This window comes from Onychomys torridus, chromosome 21 (assembly GCF_903995425.1).
Source record: "Onychomys torridus chromosome 21, mOncTor1.1, whole genome shotgun sequence".
NCBI lineage: Eukaryota > Metazoa > Chordata > Mammalia > Rodentia > Cricetidae > Onychomys > Onychomys torridus.
The window spans coordinates 52,072,942-52,093,135 of NC_050463.1; the positions used below are offsets into that span (position 1 = coordinate 52,072,942).

The following is a 20,194-nucleotide window of genomic DNA, read 5'->3' on the forward strand; positions in this document are numbered from 1 at the left end:
TGCGGTTCCTCTACTGGTGCCTTAGAATGTGGTGCCTCTGGAGTGGGCATCTGGACTTTTATTATGCCCTCCATCTTTCCAGATGTTCCTTCAGCTCTGCCCAGCCCTCTTCTGTGTTGTGTTTTTTTCCATTTCCAGATGATGTCCAGATGTCCAAGCCTCTCTATCATCTCATAGCTGTCAATATATCATAGATTTGAATACAGATCTCCTTCTTCATTTAGCAAACCATGCTGGTGGCTATGTACAATGATGGAAGCAATTCCTTGGGTCCTGCCTACCTGTCCATCTCAGCTTAGCTGTTGGCTGTTTAAGACCTTGCAATAGAGGTTGAAGTTTTCAGTGACAAGGAGTCCCATCCTGGCTATATTGTGAGCTGGGTGAAAGGCAGGACATGGATGGGATATGGTGATGGGAAGGGCCCAAGAAAGTGAGGCTCATTCTTTTGAAAGCAAGCAATATCTTTGGGTGTACTAAGCTCTCTTCTCTTATACACAGGAGATGCCTTGGGCTCCATTACCCATGAGCCTTCAGTTTAGCTAACATTCCAGCCTCCTTTTGTACTTCAAGGACATAAAGTTACCATGGTAGTCAATGAGGACTGTTAGTTGCCTCTACCTGTGTAGACATACCGTGTGGGTGTGCCAAGTAGGGGAGGGAGAAGATAGTAGGTAGACATGGTTCAGCCAGTTACAACCACCTCCCAGAGGGGTCTTGAGGACACCAGCCCTTGTGAAGGCATTGATCTAGGAAATGACTCAGCTGGGGATGCTTTCAGAATGACTCAGGAGATACTGCTCTGACATCTGGGGAGCTAGATTTGGCAACTGCCAACAAAGATGCACTGGTGTATGTCAGAGACATGACCTGAGCCACCCAGAGGCAGATAGATAATGGAGACCTGCTGAGTGACACAGGGGCACCTGGCCTTGTAAGGTAGAGAAATGTCCCTGGGTTAGGCTCTTCCTCCAGTGAAACTTTCTGTAAAACTGCTAGCTTTCCTAGTAGAGAGCATGCAGGCAAGGGGTGGCGGTGGCAGAAGGCAGTCTCCTGGGAGGAAGTCCCTTGTCTGGTCAACATGGCTCCTCTGGCCCTTCATAAAAGGAGAGTTGTAGACGCACAAGGCAGATGACCGGAGCTTCTGGAAGATGGCTGATTTTCAGACATGAAGTCTGAGGCACAGGTGAGCCTTCATCTGCAGAGAGATGGGTTTCAGGGAAGGAGCAGCATTTGGAAATATCTGGCAAGCAGGACAGTGAGGGTCGGAGGGCAGCCTGGAGACCCTGTTGCCTCCCTGAAATCCTCCCAACAGCCCCAGAAAGTAGGCTGAGGTGGGCGCTATTGCTGCCTGTTTGTCAGATGAGCTGGCAGTTTCGGGGATACACAGTACCATTTTGCAGAGCTTGGGTGGGAGTGATCTGGAGATCAGCCCCTCCTCCTCCTCCTCCTCTTCACCTCTCCTGTGTATCAGCTTCCTGTGGCACCAAGCAGGCTCCATTCCCTTGTTCGGTGTCATTTCCAGAAATAGAGGCTCTGTGGGTGCACCCAACCATCTAGTGAAAGGTGGCTTTCTGTCTGGGTTGCTGGTGGCATGCTGGAGTCTCTGTGGAGTCTGGATTTAAGGTCCACAAGTGATGAGACAATTTAAGAGACCCCTCAGTCTAGTCCATATTGAACTTTCAAGTCACCATGGATCCTGACAAAAGCCTGCTACATACATTTCAGGAGCTGTGGTCATATGCATATAATATAGGTGATCCATCCCTGGCTCTACAGAGCTGTGGTAGGAGCTAGGAGTCACACGTCGTGAGTGTGTCTGATACCTAGAAGTCCCAGGAACTACACAGAGGCTGTGTGACTGTAGACCCAACAGGTCAGGAGGTTTGTGCTGAAGTGGATGATTAGCACCATGTGATGGCTAATCCTGGTTGTCAACTTGACTGTGTTTGTGATCAACTAAAACTCAAGCTGCCAGGCATCCCTGTGAGGGATTTCCTTAATCAGATTATGAAAACAGGAAGATCTACCTGAAGTCTGACCATACCTTCTGGATACTGAAGTAGGCAACTTTGTTTTTTGCCTGCTTGTCTTCCCACTTGCCTGCTCATTCATCTATTCTGCTGCTGCCTGTGTGAGATCTAACATCTTCAGGATTCCAATGTAGAATGAAGACCAGCAGCTGTTTAGGGGTCCCAGGACCCCAGCACCACATTGGGTAAGACATCCAGAGTCATGGGCTGAAAGCCTGTGGTTAGAAATATTTAAAGAGCTTACTGTGGGGAAGAAGAAATTTAGCAACCGTGTATAAAACTTTTGACCATTTGTGGATAAATAAGGAAGATAACAATGTTGGATGCTCCTAGAAGCTCTAAACGGACAATGGAAAAGCATGAGCTCAATAGAAAATTAATTGGCTCCCAATGTACTAAATAGTCTATGAGCTTGTAAGTGTGCCCTGGAAGAAAATCTTCCTCTCCAGCAGCCGCAGAACTCAAGTTGTAGAAAATCAAACCTAATCCCTTATTATAATGTTGGCTAACCCACAGTCAAAGTTCAAGCCCCAGCCTCGGAGGATGTCAGAGGGTAAAGTAAGAGCACAGGTTGGTTTTTTTTTTAAAAAAGGAGCCTTAGTGCATGAGCTGGCTGTTTGGAACCTTGGGCTTACACAGGAACACTTTGCTCAGCCTGAAAGGAGGGGACTGGACCTGCCTGTATTGAATCCACCAGGTTTAAATGAGTCCCCAGAGGAGTCTTGGCCCTGGAGGAGATGGGAATGGAGGGGAGGGGATGGGGGGGAAGGTGGAAGTGGGGGCGGGAGGAGGGAGGATAGGGGAACCCATGGCTGATGTGTAAACAGAAATATAATAATAATAATAATAAAGAGACCAAAAAAAGGAGCCTTTAACTTGGGGTGGAGATGAGGACTCTGAACCTTCAAATTCTGAAGGGTTTGTCTCACCTGAGGATGTAGTCTCCCCTAGTTAGTGCCATGGACAGACTCACTGCTAGGAGCCTTACAAACAGACCAAACTACACAACTGTCACACACATACAGAGGGCCTAGGTCGGTCCCATGCAGGCTCCCTAACTTTTGGTCCAGGGTCCATGAGCTCCCAGGAGCTCAGGTCATTTGTCTCTGTGGGTTCCCCCATCATGACCTTGACCCCCTTGGCTCACATAATTCCTCCTCCAGTTCTTCAGTAAGATTCCAGGAGCTCCACCCAGGGCCTGGCTGTGGATCTCTGCATCTGCTTCTATCAGTTACCAGATAAAGGCTCTCTGATGATAATTAGTGTAGTCACCTCAGGCACCCTCTCCACTACTGCTAGGGGTCTTAGCTGGAGTCATCCTTGTGGATTCCTGGGGGTTTCCCTGGCACCAAGTTTCCCCCTAACCCCTGAAATGCCCCTCCCATCAAGATGTCTCTTTTTGCCCTGCCCTCAGCCTGCCTCCTCAGCCCAGCCTGCCCTACCCGCTCCCTCAAGTTCCCTCCCTCCCCCCCCCCCCGCCCCCAGTTTACCCAGGAGATCTCATCTATTTTCCCTTCCCAGGGAAATCCATGAGTCTCTCTTTGGGCCCTTCTTGTTACCTAGCCTCTCTGGGGCTGTGGATTGCAGCTTGGTTATTTTATATTTTATTCCTAATATCCACTTATGAGTGAGTACATACTATGTTTGTCTTTCTGGGCCTGGGTTACCTCACTCAGGATGATTTTCTTCTAGTTCCACATGATGAAGCCATAGTGAATTCTCCCTTCTGTAACTTCCCTTGATCATGGTGTTTGATCACAGCAGCAAAGGAGGAACTAACACACATTGTCAGTGTTTCTGGGGCTCTGCCATGGTTTGAATGTGGATTGAGTGTATATCCCTCAGGGATTCATGTGTTGGAAACCTTTAAGAAATGTGGTCTAGTAGGAGGTCATTAGGTCATGGGTTCATGCGCTCAGAAGGGACTGAGATATTTTTGGAGGTGTCTGAGGTTTTTACCCCCATGGAGGGTTGTTATAAAGATGTAAGACTGCTCTGTGTACCATCTCAACATGTGCACTCTCCTTTTCTCACATGTTCCTGCCGTGATGTCATCCACTGTGATATAATGTCATCAAGGAGGTCCTTGCCAAGCTTAATACACATCCAAAATGGCAGGCTAAAATCAGTCTTTTAAAATAACTCATCCAGACTCCTGTATTTCATTATCACAATGGAAGAGGGACCAACGCAAGTTCTGACATCTCTCCCTGTACATTGGATCTGCAGAAGCCTGAGATTTCAATATAAAGTTAGTTCCATGCCAGATACATAGAAGATACTCAAAATACTGACCCCCTTTCTCTCAGTTTCTCTTCCATAAGTTCAAAAGCCTATGCAACTCATTTGCTTGGGAAAAAAAGGTGGATGTAATTCTTGTGGCAGACCTGAAGGCATTATTTCAAATGTGGTATGGATTTATACCAAGAGGCCCAGTAACAACTTAACCAAGAGTAGCCACAGCAGCCCCAAAGGACACTCTACTGCTTGCCAGGGCTTTATTTCTGAATGCTATGTGAGTTTCTATTGGTAAAATGAGGGACTGGTGCTAACTTGTAAATCACAGCTTCCATGAAGAGACAGTGGACACTCTGTTGTGCTACCAGCCTTTCTGCCAGCACAAGACGGTTGGACGGTCTGGAAACTTCCAGGAACTGTGCCCCCATCTCCATTCATACCACTGTGAAGCACTCAGACTTCCTGGGAGCTAGAGGAAGGCAGGCCCAACCTAGCTAGACGTCAGCCTAGCTCCAGCTGTGGGTATCTACAGCCAGATCCTCCCACAGGCTGAGGAAGGAATTTTGCTTTCTTTGTCTATTCTCAGTCCCACCTGCTATTATTCTAATGCCCCTAGCCTTCTCTTAGGTGCCTGAGCTGTCTGTCTGTCCTGAAATAGTTCTTGCAGAGGGCTCTCCTGGAGCCTCTGTGGGGGACTTACTTGGCAGGCTCAACTCAAACACTATACATTTTCCCTGTTTTCCATCCCTTAGTTGATATTTGCTTACACACCCTGCTCTATTTATCCATCAAGGGCCCATTGAGCCCCTTTGTGACCCAGAAATTGCTCTAGGTTCTCAGAATGTAGGTTTGAAAACAAGTAGACTACAGATAGAAATTACACATCACTATCAGAGCCAACATCCTACCAGAGGAAGACATCAGATAAAATACGTAAGTAAACTGAATATTTTATTAGATGGAAATGGGTTATAAGGAAAAAAAAAAAAACTAAGCAAGGGGAGACTATAGGGAGTTTGGGGGTGTGTGGCCAACTATAGTTTTACTGGAAGGTGACATTTAGTGAGGACATTAGAGAAGTGAACAGTCAAGTCATGTGGGTGACTAAGAAAGACAGATGCAGCAATAACTCTGAGGGAGGAGTGTGAGAAATAGGAAGCCAGAAGCAAGCAGTCAAGATGGAATCAGAAAGGCTGTGGAAGGTCAAGCAGGGCTTCCAAGGATCACGAGACTCTCTTCTCCTGGGTCCTGTGTGGACTAGGCAGGCATTTGGACCTGATTTTATTGGCTGTGTTTTCCATAATAATTAACACTGTCTTGGTATACCGTTTGTGACTTGGGCTCACATGTACTGCTGATCTGGTACAAGGCTCCTCACCAGCTCCCTCCATGTGGCACACACAGCAGGGAACCAGGTCTAGCCTGGGGTTCTAAGTCACCACAGCGGGAGGTGAGGAGCGCTGATATCTAAAGTAGTTAGGCATTCTTCTGAATCTTTTCAGTCCTCCACTCGTGAAAACGGCACAAGAGGGGGACTGAGGTGTGTGTGTCAGTGAGGATGTGTGGCCGACACATCAGGGCCTGCCTAGTGCATCTGTACCTTGGGAAGGATAGGGCTGAGCTGTCAAGCTACACCGTCTCCACACAAGTCTTCCCACTTTCTCCACAGCCTCTGATTCCTGAAGACCAAACCAGGGCCACAGCAGGTGTCCTCGGGTGGCGCTCTGAGGACGCCCACCTCACGGTGCTGAAGGATGAAGAGTCTCTTCCGGGTTCCTATTCCAGAGCTACCGAAGTGGAACTTGGCACAGCAGCTGATTGCCAAAGAGACAAAACGGGAAGGCAGAACCAGGCCCAGTCTGCACCAACTCTCCAATACCTGACACTTCCATTCACAAGGGCACAAGCCTGTGGCAGCCTGCAAGAAGTCACCACTGTGGGATTGCCAGGAAAGCACAAATAAGGTGTGTGTTGCTCAGAGTGTCCAGAGCATGCTTGCAAAGGGTATTTTGAGATTATTTCCTCCTCTTTCATTTTCTTTTTCCTTCCTTCCTTCCTTCCTTCCTTCCTTCCTTCCTTCCTCCCTTCCTCCCTCCCTCCCTCCCTCCCTCCCTCCCTCTCTCCCTTCTTTCTTTTTTTCTTTCTTCCTTCCTTCCTTCCTTCCTTCCTTCCTTCCTTCCTTCCTTCCTTTCTTCCTTCCTTCCTTTCTTCCTTTCTTCCTTTCTATTTATTTATTTATTTTTAGGTGGTGGTGGTGGTGGTGGTACTTTTTGATTTTTGGGGAAAGGTTTTCATGGAGTTCCAACAGGCCTTAGACTCACTGTATAACCATTCTAGTTTGCTTTGAGTGTCTCTAATATACACCATGACCAAAATTAATGCAAGAGAGGGAAGAGTTTATTTCAACTCACACTTCCAGGTCACAGTCCATCACTGAGAAAGTTAGGGCCGGAGCTCAAGTGGAAACCATGGAGGAACACTGTTTTCACTTTGCCCCTAAGTTCCTGTTTAGCTTGTTTTCTTATTATAAAGCCCAGGAACACCTGTCTAGGGATGGTGCCACCCACAGTGGGCTGGACCCTCCAATATCAATTGGCAAGACAACCACAGCAATGCTCATAGGCTGATCCTGCAATCGAGACTCCCCCAGTGATACTGGGCCACATCAAGTTGACAGTTGAAACAAACCAGGACAGGAGCCAAGGATGAGCTTGGGTTCTGATATTCTTGCTTCTCCCTCATGAGTACAAGGACTACAGGTATTCCCACCATGCCTGATTTATGTAGTGCTGGGCACTGAACCCAGGACTTCATGTTTGCTAGGCAGGTACTCTACCAACTGAGCTATATAGGTCCAGTCTTTCTATTTCTTTGGATTATTAAATATTTTGTTTCATGGAATGATAATGATGGTGGGTATAATTTTGGATGCCCTCATTTAGTGATCAAATCATCCCCTCTCTCCCATCTCTGTCTCTCTCCAGCTGGTGATCAGACTCAGTGCCTTGTCTATTCTAAGCAGAGCACTTGACCAGTGACCCACATCCCAGCCATGCCTCTCATCTTTAAATGAAACCTGCATATTTAACAAATATTTTCTGAGAGCCTGATGCATGTGAAGCAAAACTGTAAAATAATCTGGTTTCCCATTTACCTCTGGAGGTCCCATACTGCTCCCAGGGCCCACAGCCTGCTCACTACCTTCAGAATGAGGGTTCATGATCAGTTCTTGTAGAAACAGGGCTGAGCTGCTTTAGTACCTGGGTACAAAATATCCCATGGTCAGGTAGAAATGCATTAATTACCATTTGGGAAGACAAAACCAGTACCCAGGAATGGGAGAAGCTCTAGCTATCCATTTGGTCTCAGGGGAGCTGGCAAACAACACGACTATATTTGGAGACAGGGTAGGCTCTGCTGCTGCCATGTGAGGCATCATAGTCACTGACACTGAGCCTCCCAGGGGCACCTTGTTCATCCTGTGGGGTCCCACCATTCTTGTTGTGGGGGTGGGACTAACTCCCTCTAGAGGTGGAGTCCTGTCTTCACTCCAGGTTTCTGCAGTGGGCAAATCAGCAGACTCAGATCTCCAAAGCAGGTCAGGGGGTGGAGAGAGAGGGTTTGGAAGAGGAGATGTTCAGTAAGAACCCACACTGGGCTTACCTCCCTGGTCTTTGGTTTTTGTAGCATGGGTGAAATGGTGCCAGGTTCACTAGGAGGAGCCAGCTGCTATAAAAGCACCTGGCACCATAAACCCATCTTTGGCTTGCTAGGAGTCCATGTGAGTGTGTGGGCTGGCAGCTGAGGATGACCCTTCTATCTCATGGTTATGCTGGCCCAAGGACCCATGAGGCCTCTGCTTGTGGGTGGAAAGAGAAGGAACATGGGAAGAAGCCCCACCCACTCTTCAAGAGCCTGCCTTGCCAGGAACTGACACACATCATCTCTGCTCACTTCCATTCCCAGAAATGAATCATGCAGCTCCAGGCTGAACAAGGGGACTAGGAGATTGTCCCAGATGTCAGCAACCCACGGCCAACAGTATCAGTTAGTGTCGTGTTGCAGAAGACACGGGGCTCTGGTGTAGAGATGATCTCTCTGCCATATATCATACTTACAGGGTTGTTATGAAGCTCAGTGGAGGGTGCAGATAGCTCAGGGTGAATGCTGCTACCTAGAAAGCACTGTCTCTGCCTTCATCACGACCTTGTGCAGATCTCAGAAACAAGTCCCCTGATCTCCAATTGTAGTGTCTGCCTGTGTGGCAATGGGGATGGGGATTGTTACAGATACTTGAGGGTTAATAACAGCACAGGGAATGAATGCCCATAAAATAGCTACCCAGCCAATAGTCTTGCTCTTGACTTAGAGTAATGGCTATGGGAATTGGCAACACCTGAGCTCTTTGTCCTCTGGAACCAGGACAGTGGGGAGAGTCTGCAGCCCACTTTTTCCCTCTGATTACTAGTGGTATCCTCTAACTAGCTCACTCTGATGTGAGAACAATGGGGACTTACACTGTGTTCCTACAAATATGGGAGGGACATTATGCTTGCACTCTCACTAACATGGCAAAGGTGTTTAGGACTCAGTGCTGTGGTTTCTTCCTTGGATCTAGGGAGAGCACCCTCCTCATGCTGGTGAACATGCCATTCTGCAAATGGAGTTCATTGTGAATGCACAAGACAGAGTGTAAACAGAGCCGGGCTTTGCCTCCTTCAATACAAGCAGGTCCCTTGTGGGAACATGAGATCCTTGCTAATCCATGTGGAGGTGTTGATGAGAATGCTAATAAGGGCTCCTGTGAGGAGATGCTCACTCCCTCTGTCTACATCCTCTTCAGAAATGCCACTGGCGTCCCCACGTATCTATCCACAGCGGGCCCTCTGATCCACTGCAGTGTGTGAGATCCAGGTCTTGAAAAGTCTCCCCACTTATAATTTTGCTAACCACAAGGCTGCACAATGTATGACTGAACAAACAGAAATTCCCAGTGCCTCCCTGGAACACTGAGATCAGGCTCCTACTGGCTGCTTTGAAGGACTCCATGGTCCAGGGCCCTAGGCCTAACTCTCCTAGAGATACATAGTAGACCAGGTCAGGCTATACACTTTTTGGATTTGGGTTAATTGAGTGTGATTTTCAGATAGTAAAGTCCAGTATTTAAAGTGTGATAACATGTAGCTGTGCATCCACTTCCACCATCATTCTAGATAGAACATTCCAACCTCCCAAATTGGATTTGAGCCCCTTCGTGGGCAGCTGACATGCCCTGGCCCTGGTGGGAGCTGATCTGTTCCTTTGTTATACAGGATTATCCTACAAGCCAAACTGCCACCATTTTTATGAGTTCAGCTATGCTTACTTGCAAAAGATCATCCTAGCTAGGCTCATTGACTAATCATGTTTCCTCATTTCTCACCAAAAGATAGCCAGAGGAGGTTATAGGACCCTCACCCAGTATCCAGAAATTTCCCTAAACAGATCTATGCATTTGTATTCCAATTGTAGGTGGCCTCAGGGAGGGACTAGAAGTGTATAGTTTGGAAGGACTAGGGAGGAGGCCTCTATTTCTGTGGCCATGGGGAGCTATCATCCTCACTGGGTGCAGATCTTTCAGTGTGACTGTTTCTGTGGCCCCTCACCCACTACTCTGCAAGGAAGCCCAGTAAACTCATTTGTCCCCCAGAGTGCATTTGTCGTTGAGACCATAGAAAGAGGGGTAGACATTGTTTATATCTCCCTTGGGAGAAGGAACTTGAACAACAGCCGTGCAGTGTGGGTCTTCCAGAACACTGTGTGGGTCCTGCAGCATGTATTTCTTTGTGTGTGTGTGTGTGTGTGTGTGTGTGTGTGTGTGTGTGTGTGTGTATGAGGTCACCTTGTGCACCAGAGGGCTGCTCCTCTAGGCACTGGGTGCCATTCCCTATCACTCACAGGCCGTGTTTTTCCTTTTACCGGTTCCTGTTCATTTGGGTTTAATGTTGCTCTCTATCATACTCTGATGCCTGGATCCCTTTTCCTGCCCCATGGAGCTGTTCTAATGATCAGGGGAGGGGGTTGATGAACACGGCATGTGGCACAAGTGCACGGATGGCAGGCAGGAGTGTAGCACACCCCTCAGGCATAAATGTGCCATAGTAGGGACACTCAGTCATCGCCCAGCCTTGCCTGCACCTGCTGCACTGTGTGATCAGGGGCAAGTTATCCAACCTCTCATGCCTCACTGTCTTCATCTGAAAACAATGATGTGACGGTACCTACCATAGAGACCTGACTGTCACTCCCTTGAAGCTCTGGCTAGTAGGCATTCTCGGTAAGCATTTGGGAAGGAGATGCTTGCTCAAACCTTCCTTTGTGTGGCATCAGGATGTAGCAGATACTGGCAGCTTCACTTCCACTCCTGTCATCTGTCTCAGGGGAGACTTGGTGTATTGAGGTGTCATCCTGATCCCTGGGTAGGAACTGATACTGCTTCTGTCAGCAGGGAGAGCTGGAGTCTGATAGGAAGGGCTCGGGGAACAGATGCTGAGAAGACACCGCAATGGGCCACTGTTGCCCTTCTGAATTCATTGATCACTTCTCTCAGCTTGGACCTGAGGATCCAAGTTCTGCAATCTGTGATAAGATGCCCAGCCTCCCTACTCACAATCAGTAAGAGACACACTGGATTCTCAGAGTCACCAGCCCTGTGGGGATCATCTTTAGAGACAGGGGTGATGGATGTGGGGCAGCCTGGGAAAACCCTGGCTCAAAATGGCTTTGCTCACATAAGCATGGTGTTTTCATTTTAGAAAGGTCAGACTGATCCTGACTCCCCTGACAAGGAAGTCACTCCCAAACCAACTAGAGCAGCTTAGTCTGTTCTGTGTGGGGAGAACCATGGCTCACACAAACCGTCTAAGGGATAGCACAAAATCATCATGATCCTGATAATGCATCCACGTGCCCTAGCTCAGAGCCTCTTCATGCCTCTTCCATTAAACAAGAACCAGGCAGGATGTTTCTCAAAGCTTCCAGACACTTAGTGTCTGCATGGTAGGATTACTAGAAAATGCTGCAAGATTCTGGGGTTGTACTTTGCAGGTCAGAGAGGGTACTTTCTAGTGCATCTAGAGCAGCACCTTGGCAATGGCTGCTGCTGTGGTTTGAGTAAGAATGGCTTCTATAGGCCCCTAGATTTGAATGTTGGTCACAGAGAGTGGCATTCTTTGAAAGTGTCAGGAGGAGTAGCCTGTTGGAGGAAGTGTGTCACTGAGGATGGGCTTTGAGGTTTCAAAGGTCCATGACAAGGCTAGAGTCTCTTTCTTGGCCAGTGGATCAGGATATAGCTCTCAGATATTTCTATAATGCCACTGCTGCCCGTGTGCTGCTGCACTTCCTTGCCATGATGATGATAAATTAAACCTCTGAAACTGTAAGCAAGCCCCAGCTAAGTGCTTTCTTTTATAAGAGTTGCCTTGGTCATGGTGTCTCTTCATAGGATAGAACACTGACTAAGACAGCTGCAGACCCGCAGAGGAGGATGGAAGGGTGAGGGAGGGACTGTGGGGCCCACTCTTGGGTCTAGAAAGACACAGGGGCTGGACCAGCAAAGGCATCTGTCATCCTGGCCTTAACTTTCACTGTGTCTCATCTTGGCTTGTCTAAGATGGGCCCACAACACAGGTCAGCCCTGTTACACGAGGAGCCATGGTGGTTCTTCCTGCTGATGGGGACTCTCACCACCAGATGGACACAGAACCCTCACAGATGTGGTTCTTATCTGTAACTTGCAGAAAAGTAGGCTGTCCCTGCAAGCTCGCTCTCTCTGTGGAAGCCACACGGAACATCTGCCTGCTCCATGGAAGGCCAGTACCCTGATGGCTGCAACTGTACACTGGGGCTTCATTGGACTGTTCCCAGTCTTTTGTGACAGCTGGGGACACCTTGTTCCTGAGGGTGTGTGAATACTTGGCATTCTCCCGGATGCCAAGCTACTGTTGGTGGACTTTACAAGTCATGGTTATTGTGTAAAGTCTTACCCAGGTCAGTAGCATGCCAGGAGAAATGGCACCTTCCTTGTAGGACTGCTGGGGATGAAGTGAGACAACATGAAGAAGTGGTTGGTGCAACACCTGGTACATAGCTGTGTAGCTAAAGCTTTCCTGTATCCCACCTGGCCTGTGGTCAAGACAAATCTCTCTTACCCACCCGTCCTGCAGCCACTCAGACCCAAATAAACACACACAGGCTAATATTATTTTTAAACTATGGCCATGGCAGGCTCCTTGCTATCTAGTTCTTATATTTTAAGTTAACCCATTTCTATTAATCTGTAAGTTGCCACGTGGCTGAGGCTTACTGGTCTGCTGGTCTGTTGTTCCTTTGGTGGCAACTGACATCTGCCTTGCCTCTCTTTTCTCTTCCTGTCTATCTGTTTGGATTTTCTGCCTGCCTCTAAGCTGCCTTGCCATTGGCCAAATGGCTTTATTTGCCAACCAATCAGAGCAACATATTTTCACAGTATACAGAAAGGCATTTCTCCATCACTTCTCCTTTTCTGTCTAAACAAAAGGAAGGTTTTCTGATACAGAAAAGCCCTTTGTTCTAAGTACATGCTCTGCAATCCACCTGCCCTCCAGCAGCTTGCATTTGGGTACCCAAGGACCCAGGAGTATGGTGCTCGGTTGTTTATATCAATGACACCCCCTAGACCCAGGGTACCCTGTCTATAGAACTCAAGAGAGTGATAGTGAAGTCAGGTTTCTGCCGTCAGATGTTCCCGAGGTCTGTCATTATCCAGGTAATTCCATCGTGTGGGAGAATCCTTGACTATGGATAAGGAGGTTATCTGTGTCTCCCTAAACACAGAGCAGCAGCTCTGCTACTGTATGGGCATGCCTGTCATGAGTTCCCACCAGGCAAGGGAAAAGATACCAAATTCCAATTGCTTTGGACCAAAGAGAGAGATACACCCACCTGCCTGTGTGAGGATACTTTCCCTGGGAGCAGGGCTCTGGGTTTTCTTTTTCTGGTTGACAGCTGAGGATGCTATCCTATTTCAAGGTGTGACTTTAATCAGGTGCTGAGGGCCTCGCCCCACCTTGGGAGCCCAGTGACCATCATCCCCTCTGGGGCTGTGAAAACACTGACTTTACATTGCTATCTGCTTTTCTGAATTGTGGAATAATTCTTCACCAGTATGTGGGTTGAACCACATCCCATGGGCATCAGCCAGAGAGTTTTGATGGATGCTTAGTGTGGGCTGCTGACAACTCCATTTCTGACTAGGGCAACTTTGCTTCCCATGTAACCAACCAAGAACACTTCTGTGTTTGGTTGACTTGATGAGTGGCCAGCATGGACAAGCCAACCTTCTGGCCTTCCTTGTTTTGGACATTTTCATCCTACCTGGGTGGCCACACAGTCAGAGCAGAGGAGACAAGCAGATGGCCCCCTGTCTCTGGATGAGATGTACCATTTCTCTGTGGGTCAGCCCCCATTGCTAGCTTGAGTTATTGTATCATTGTGACTAGCTTGCTTGTTCAACTTCTGCATGAGTCCTCTGTGGGGGCAACAGGGTGTGACCATAGAGTTCATTTTGTGGCTTTGAGGAGATGTAAAGGCATGGCTTCCTAAAGTTCTCTGAGTCATTTGGATCACCTCTCCCAGGGAGAACATGTTGAGTATGGTTTGCATACCTAATGATCTATGGCTCTCAGTTCTCTTGACCTGGAAAATACAAGCAAGTTCCAATTTCACCAAGGAGAATGTCCATGGGAGGTATCCTGAGCTCAGGAATTGGGGAGTCAGACCTTCTCATTTTTTTTTTTTATTTAAAATTTGAGTTTCTTGTGAAATTCGCCATTATAATTACTGAAGAGCATCAGGTGGAAACAAATTGGAGGTTTACCAAAGGAGTCATGGCTGTGGATATAACCTGAGGGTTTATCAGCCAGAAATGATATTTCAGACCACCAGGAAGAATGCAGAGCCAGGAGAGAGGGTCTGAGGATCTGGTGCTGCATGACATGTCAGCATCCAGTTGAACAGATGAACTGCCTGTTGATGTGGGACGGAAAGGGCTCCTGAGCCTCGGCACCCAGGAGTGATGCCCGATGCTTCTCCTTAGCGAGTCGACCACAAGTGGGCTTCTAGAGAGGAGCTGGTGGGCTCTGAAGTCTACACACTGTGGAGATGAAGGGAAGAGAAGGCACCTTCTCCTCTTGGCCACCAAGGGCTAGACTCAAGGGTTCCTCAGCACCATGTTGCTGACTCATTTCCCTCCTGAGATGGAGTCCAGATCAGTATTCTCTTCAGATATGCTGACACTCTACATCCTCTCATTGGATAACCCACTTTGTTGGTTGTGAGAGACCCTCCATGCTCCCAGGAACTTCAGAGCCTCCTGTTTATGGCTCTCATGTTGCTTTAAAACTAAGTCTTTATCTGCTGGAGGAAATTAATGACTTATCCTTTGAACTTATAAACACATCATAAAGAGGAAGATGAAGAAGACAACATCTAGAAAATCAAATGCTAGGCTTCTTTAGTTTTAAGACCAATTTTCAGAGCACCTTATTATATATGTTTACTGGGAAATGTTCAAACATTGTAGGGTTTGCTTTTAAGAAGGTAAAAGCAGCTATCCTCAGCTGTGCAGTGAGGGGACACCATCACCATTGTTAGGCCTTTGTTCAACTCCTCCTATAGAACTTTTCTTGACATCAAGGTGTGCAAATAAGTTTGTGTGCATCACCTAAGCATTTCTTCAAGTAATTAAACACTTCAAAAAGCAGCATTTTTAAAGGTGGTATAATCACACATCAGATTGTACATCAAACAACATTTTACATAGAAAATCCTGTATTCATGGGCATCTCCCCCCTAACAAAGAATCAGCATTGGTAACCTGGTGGCCTCCGGCTTTTGATAGCATGAAAGTGCATATACATTAAGCATAAACTGTATGTATGAGTGGTGTGTGTGTGTGACTGCATGTGTAAGCATGAGTTTGCAAGTACCTGTGTATAAGAGCATGTATGTGTATGAGCCAGTGAATATATGTGAAAGTTGAGCATTCAAATGAGCAATTGTGAGTATATTACTGTGTAAGTGTGAATACATGATTGTATGGGTATGTGAGTTCATGAACGTGCAAGTGAGAATGTGAGTATGTGAATGAGTGAGTGTGAGAATGTGTGAGTTTGCAAGTGTTTGGATGAGCAAGTTTGTGTGAGTATGCAATTGAGCAAGTGTGTATGTGTGTGTGTGTGTGTGTGTGTGTGTGTGTGTGTATGTAAGTGTGGGAGCATGCATGCATGTAAGTGGAGGCCAGAGTCCACCTTAGTGTTGTTTGTCAGGCATTCTCTACCTTGTTTTGTTGAAACCACATCTGTCACTGGTCTGGAGCTCACCAGACAGAGTAAGCTGGCTACCCAGCCAACCCAGGGCTCCACCTGTCTCTGCCTCTGCAGCGCTGGGATCACAAGTGTGTGCCACTGTGCTTGGCTTCTTGAAGTGGGTTATTGGGATCGAACGCAGGTCCTCACACTTGGACATCAAGCATTTTAGAGACTGAGCCATTCCTCAGATGGAAGGTGACTTTTAAAAATATGTATCTGCCAGACACTTTCATTTCTTTTTTTTCTTCCTTCTTTATCTTTCTTTCCTTCGAAGTTCACCCAGTATTATAGAAGTGAAGAATAAGACTGGAAATATATGTAGCTAATACATCTGGCTTTATATATGTGAGAATTTAATAATGTTGTTACAACCCCTAATAAAATGTAGCCTTTATTTACTTACTATTAACCAGAATAAATGTATGTACACATTAAATTGTTCAAGTATGAAAGGCATATATCAATAGCTGGTGGCCAGCAGAAACATGACAGTATACTGTCTAGGGCTGGAAGGTTATAGGTGAGCTACAATATTGCTAATAATATTCTTAGGTACCTACTGTGTGCAGGTGATATTGTGGAGACATCTATGGACCATTGCTAGTGCCTCTGTGGGTGTCATAATAGAAATACACAGCCCTCGGGGACTGAGAATGATCCACTGGCACCCCAGAAGCTTTCAACAGAGGGTCACAGGTGAGTGATGGTAGCTATCTATCTTACAATGTTCAGTCCCATGTTATAGTGAATGAGGACAGTTTGGGGTCAGTTTAAGAGGCAACAGAGTCCTATCATGGCAGAGACAAATGCTACTTGCAAAAGGGTGGAAGGAACATGGGGGAATGTGTCTGATGCTGGATACGGGGAAGGCCAGGAGTACTCTAAGCATATCTGAAGGAAACAATTACTTCAAGAGGATATCCACAGGCCTGAGAATGGCCTGGAGTGTGCCAGGAGGGCTGACACTTGCTCTCAGCACCTCCACATGTGTGTGGATAAGTAGGTCACCTCCTAAAAGACCAAGAGGCTGAAACAATTTCAGGGAAGTCACCATCAATATCTGGTCCCCATGTAGGTGATTTTCATAGACATGTCTGGGAGCTTTAAAAAAAATCCTACGTGACAAATTGACTGCTCATTATTATATAGCCAGCACAATGGCTGGTGGAGAAAATGTTTGATGTTTATTTTTGTCTTCCAAATAGTTTGGGAATGGACCTCGTCGTCATGGTGTCTGGAAAGCCTAGAGAGACAGCATCCCTGTATCCATAGACAACACACAGTGCTGTGTTTGGGTTGGTGCACTGAGGTGGGCATGTTAGAGAGCAGAGACAGCCCCTGACAGATACTATGGCTTGAAGATGACCTGCCCCCCGCCCCACCCTCAGGCTAATGTGTATGAACACTTGGTCTCCAGACAGTGGTACTATTTGGGGAAGACATGGAACCTCTAGGACAGGAGGCTTAGCCTGAGGAAGTGGGCTGCTGGGGATGGACCCTGGTCCCTCATTTGGACTCCTTCTCTTCTTGTACTATTGAGATGTGAGGAGGTGAGGTGTCATAGCCGCAGGCTCCTACCTCCTCTCCCACTTGGCTGTATCTCTCAAAGCTGTGAGGAGCCGGAATGCATCTCTCTTCTCTGAAGCCACTTCTTGTCAGGGGTTTGGACACAGTGACTAGGAAAGTAATGATCAATAACACCCTGGCAGCGTGAAGTTGAGCTGCATTTTTACAAAGTCTCGGGGTTAGTCAGGGGATGTGGCATGCCTTGAGCAAGGCCTTGGATTCCATCCCCAGCACAGCAAAAATGAAACCCGACGACACAGGACTTGGTATCCGGGCAGTGAGAACTGCAACAATGGCCACATGAAGGCAAATATGGGGTTTCTCAGAGAGGCTTCCACCTTCATTCAGCAGGAGGGTTGGTTGCAAGTGGGACAGGATGAGGCTAGACATTTGGACTCTGGGTAAAAGATAATGGAGAGGCGATTGACTCCACCAGAATCCTGAGGACTGAGTTCCTGGACTTCTACAACAGTGGTTAGATTGACTTGTGAGCCCTATGGCTTTCAGGGAGTGAGTTCCACTGTGGTGCCATCAACTGGGAACACAATTGAACAGGATTCATTCTTGGGGGAAGAGAGAAGCTTGTTTGGACTTGTACAAGTTTCAGTGTTGGTAGGTTCCTCAAGGGACCTGATACATCAGTGGCTTGGTCAGTTGCTCAGGGAGGCATCGTGACCTCAACTTCAGACTTGGTTATCTCTGACACAGCCAGGAGATGGTTCTCATCCCAAACACAGGTAAGGTCAGCTAGAAGGGCATGTGCAAGGCCCAGTCTGACCCACATGGAGTTCAGTGTGGTAGCCAGAGAAGGGCAACTGTGATACTCACTGAATAACACAGCTGGACAATGAGGCCACTCTACTCATCAGGATTTGAGGGGCATTACCAGGATCTTCCTCATTCTGCAGGATTTGCTAAACACAGTCACATGCCAGCTACCCCTGGCTTAGGGTGATATTATGTTTTATAAATCGGGAAATTGAAGCACAAAAAAATTTTAAATTAAGTAGCCATTAGACAGCCAGGACAGAGGTAGCATCCCCCTCTTTTTTTTTTTTTTTTTTAAAGATTTATTTATTATGTACACAGAAGAGGGCACCAGATCTCATTACAGATGGTTGTGAGCCACCATGTGGTTCCTGGGAATTGAACTCAGGACCTCTGGAAGAACAGTCGGTGCTCTTAACCTCTGAGCCATCTCTCCAACCCTAGTAACCCCCTCTTTTTCCTAGTCTCTCTGCCATCACTTTTCTCTCAAAAATGTCTCTCTGCATGGCTCAGGCTGGCCTTGATCTTTCTCCTTAGCCTTCTGAGTGCTGGGGCACGAGAAGGCTTCCTAAAAGGTCTTCCTAAAAACCTTCTTGTCCCAAAGCCAGACTTTTAGGTGATTCACATGAGTTAGAATTCCCAGAATTTTTTTTTCTAGTTGCTTAGAAAAATAGTGCCAGTATTGATCGGTTCCCAGAAATGGAAGGTAAGAACCTATTACTGAAGGCATACCACACACTTTGGACAAAGCAACTGAGCTGGGATTGACTTGGAAGCCTCCTTCTGGAGGACTAGCTTGGATAGTACCAGAAGGAGCCATATATGCTTCCAAGAAAGAAAAGATCAACAGTTCTACCGAATTCTAATGGCTATATACTACAACAAATAACCATAGCATCAAAAGTGTACCAGTGGTACTTCTATCCCAGGGGTAACCAACAGCTGTCTGTTTTTAAAGTCCACTTGATAGGAGGGAATTCATGCTTGGTGTTGGAAACCTAACCCACTCCCTGTGGCTGGTGGGGTTATAGCCTTAGAGGAGAATCTACCACTGCTACTTCTGTGAACTAGTATAACTTCTAACTCTGTTCTAAATGCTGATCCTTATGTCCACGGATAAGCACAATTCCTACTACTCATCAAAGGGGCTTCTTTTTGCAGCAGATGGAGACCATCAGCGAAAGTCACGACTGGTCAAAACACAGAACAATTGACCCTGACTGTGAGGTACCAAACACCAATTGATACATCTACAATGTACCCTCTAAATCTAAGGCTCAGGGAACTTTTTGGAACATAGGACAGAAAGATTGTAAGAGCCCAAGGACCAAGATGGGTGCTGGGAGGTAGTGTCTTCTACATATGTCAGGGAAGTCACACCCATGCAATCTCAACAATATGGCTAGCTAAGCAAGACTAGAAAATGACACAACCAATTGACAAGCCAATGGGGTTGGAGGAAATGTCACAGGACCCCATCCCTGGATGCCTAGATAAAGAGCTGTAGGTAATTAATCACTGCTGTGAGAGGAGGGACAATCGGTACTCTTTAGAGTTGAGGTTCTTGACAGATTATCCCATCCCCTCTGGTCAGCACTAAACATGTATGTATATGAGTAACGCTAAATGAACTCAGTAGATTGTATTTATTAATTTGTATGTGAATATATATGTACCATAGTAAATGAAAAGAGATCATGAATTTGAGAAGGAATTGGGGGACAGAGGAGGAGTTGGAGGGAAGAAAGGGGTGGAAATGATACAATTACAGAACTCATATATGAAATTCTAAAGAATAAATTAAAAAAAAATAGTGACAATAGCATAGAAATTGTTCCATGCAGGCATCTGGAGCAATATCGATGTTCAGAGAGTGCAGATTGAATGTGCCAACAGGTAAGTATAGCCTATATTAGCAATAGTGTGAATCATGTATTTAACGTAATTGGAAATGCATTTTTTCCCCCCATGGAAGTGGGAAATAATGAGAATTTTCGTAGTGGAGTCCTCATGCAAAAAGATGCATATACACTTCTTGAGTTCCCGTGGTTTCAAAGTCATTGTCATGGCAAGCTGCAAGTGTGGTGGTGGTTCCACAGGGAGCCAGAGGGTCTCAGAATCCAGATCTGCTTCCTCGTTATTGCTGATCTCAATGCTTTTAGCCTCTCTGAAGTTGTGCTTGAATAAAGCAATGTCTTTGGGATA

General features: G+C 46.8%; 1 long non-coding RNA gene across 5 annotated transcripts in view; it reads left to right on the forward strand.

Annotated features, from left to right (window-relative positions):
* Positions 1–3,673: 3,673 nt before the first annotated feature.
* The window catches only part of LOC118571707, a 65,024-nt gene continuing 48,503 nt past the window's right edge, over positions 3,674–20,194 (forward strand). For 4 of the 5 annotated variants that reach the window (XR_004943384.1, XR_004943388.1, XR_004943385.1 and 1 more), the window contains exons 1-4: positions 3,674–6,232; positions 16,208–16,351; positions 19,151–19,216; positions 19,834–19,885. This is a non-coding gene — a long non-coding RNA (uncharacterized LOC118571707). The remainder of the gene's footprint in view (positions 6,233–16,207; positions 16,352–19,150; positions 19,217–19,833; positions 19,886–20,194) is intronic. The other variant, XR_004943386.1, reaches the window with a different exon arrangement.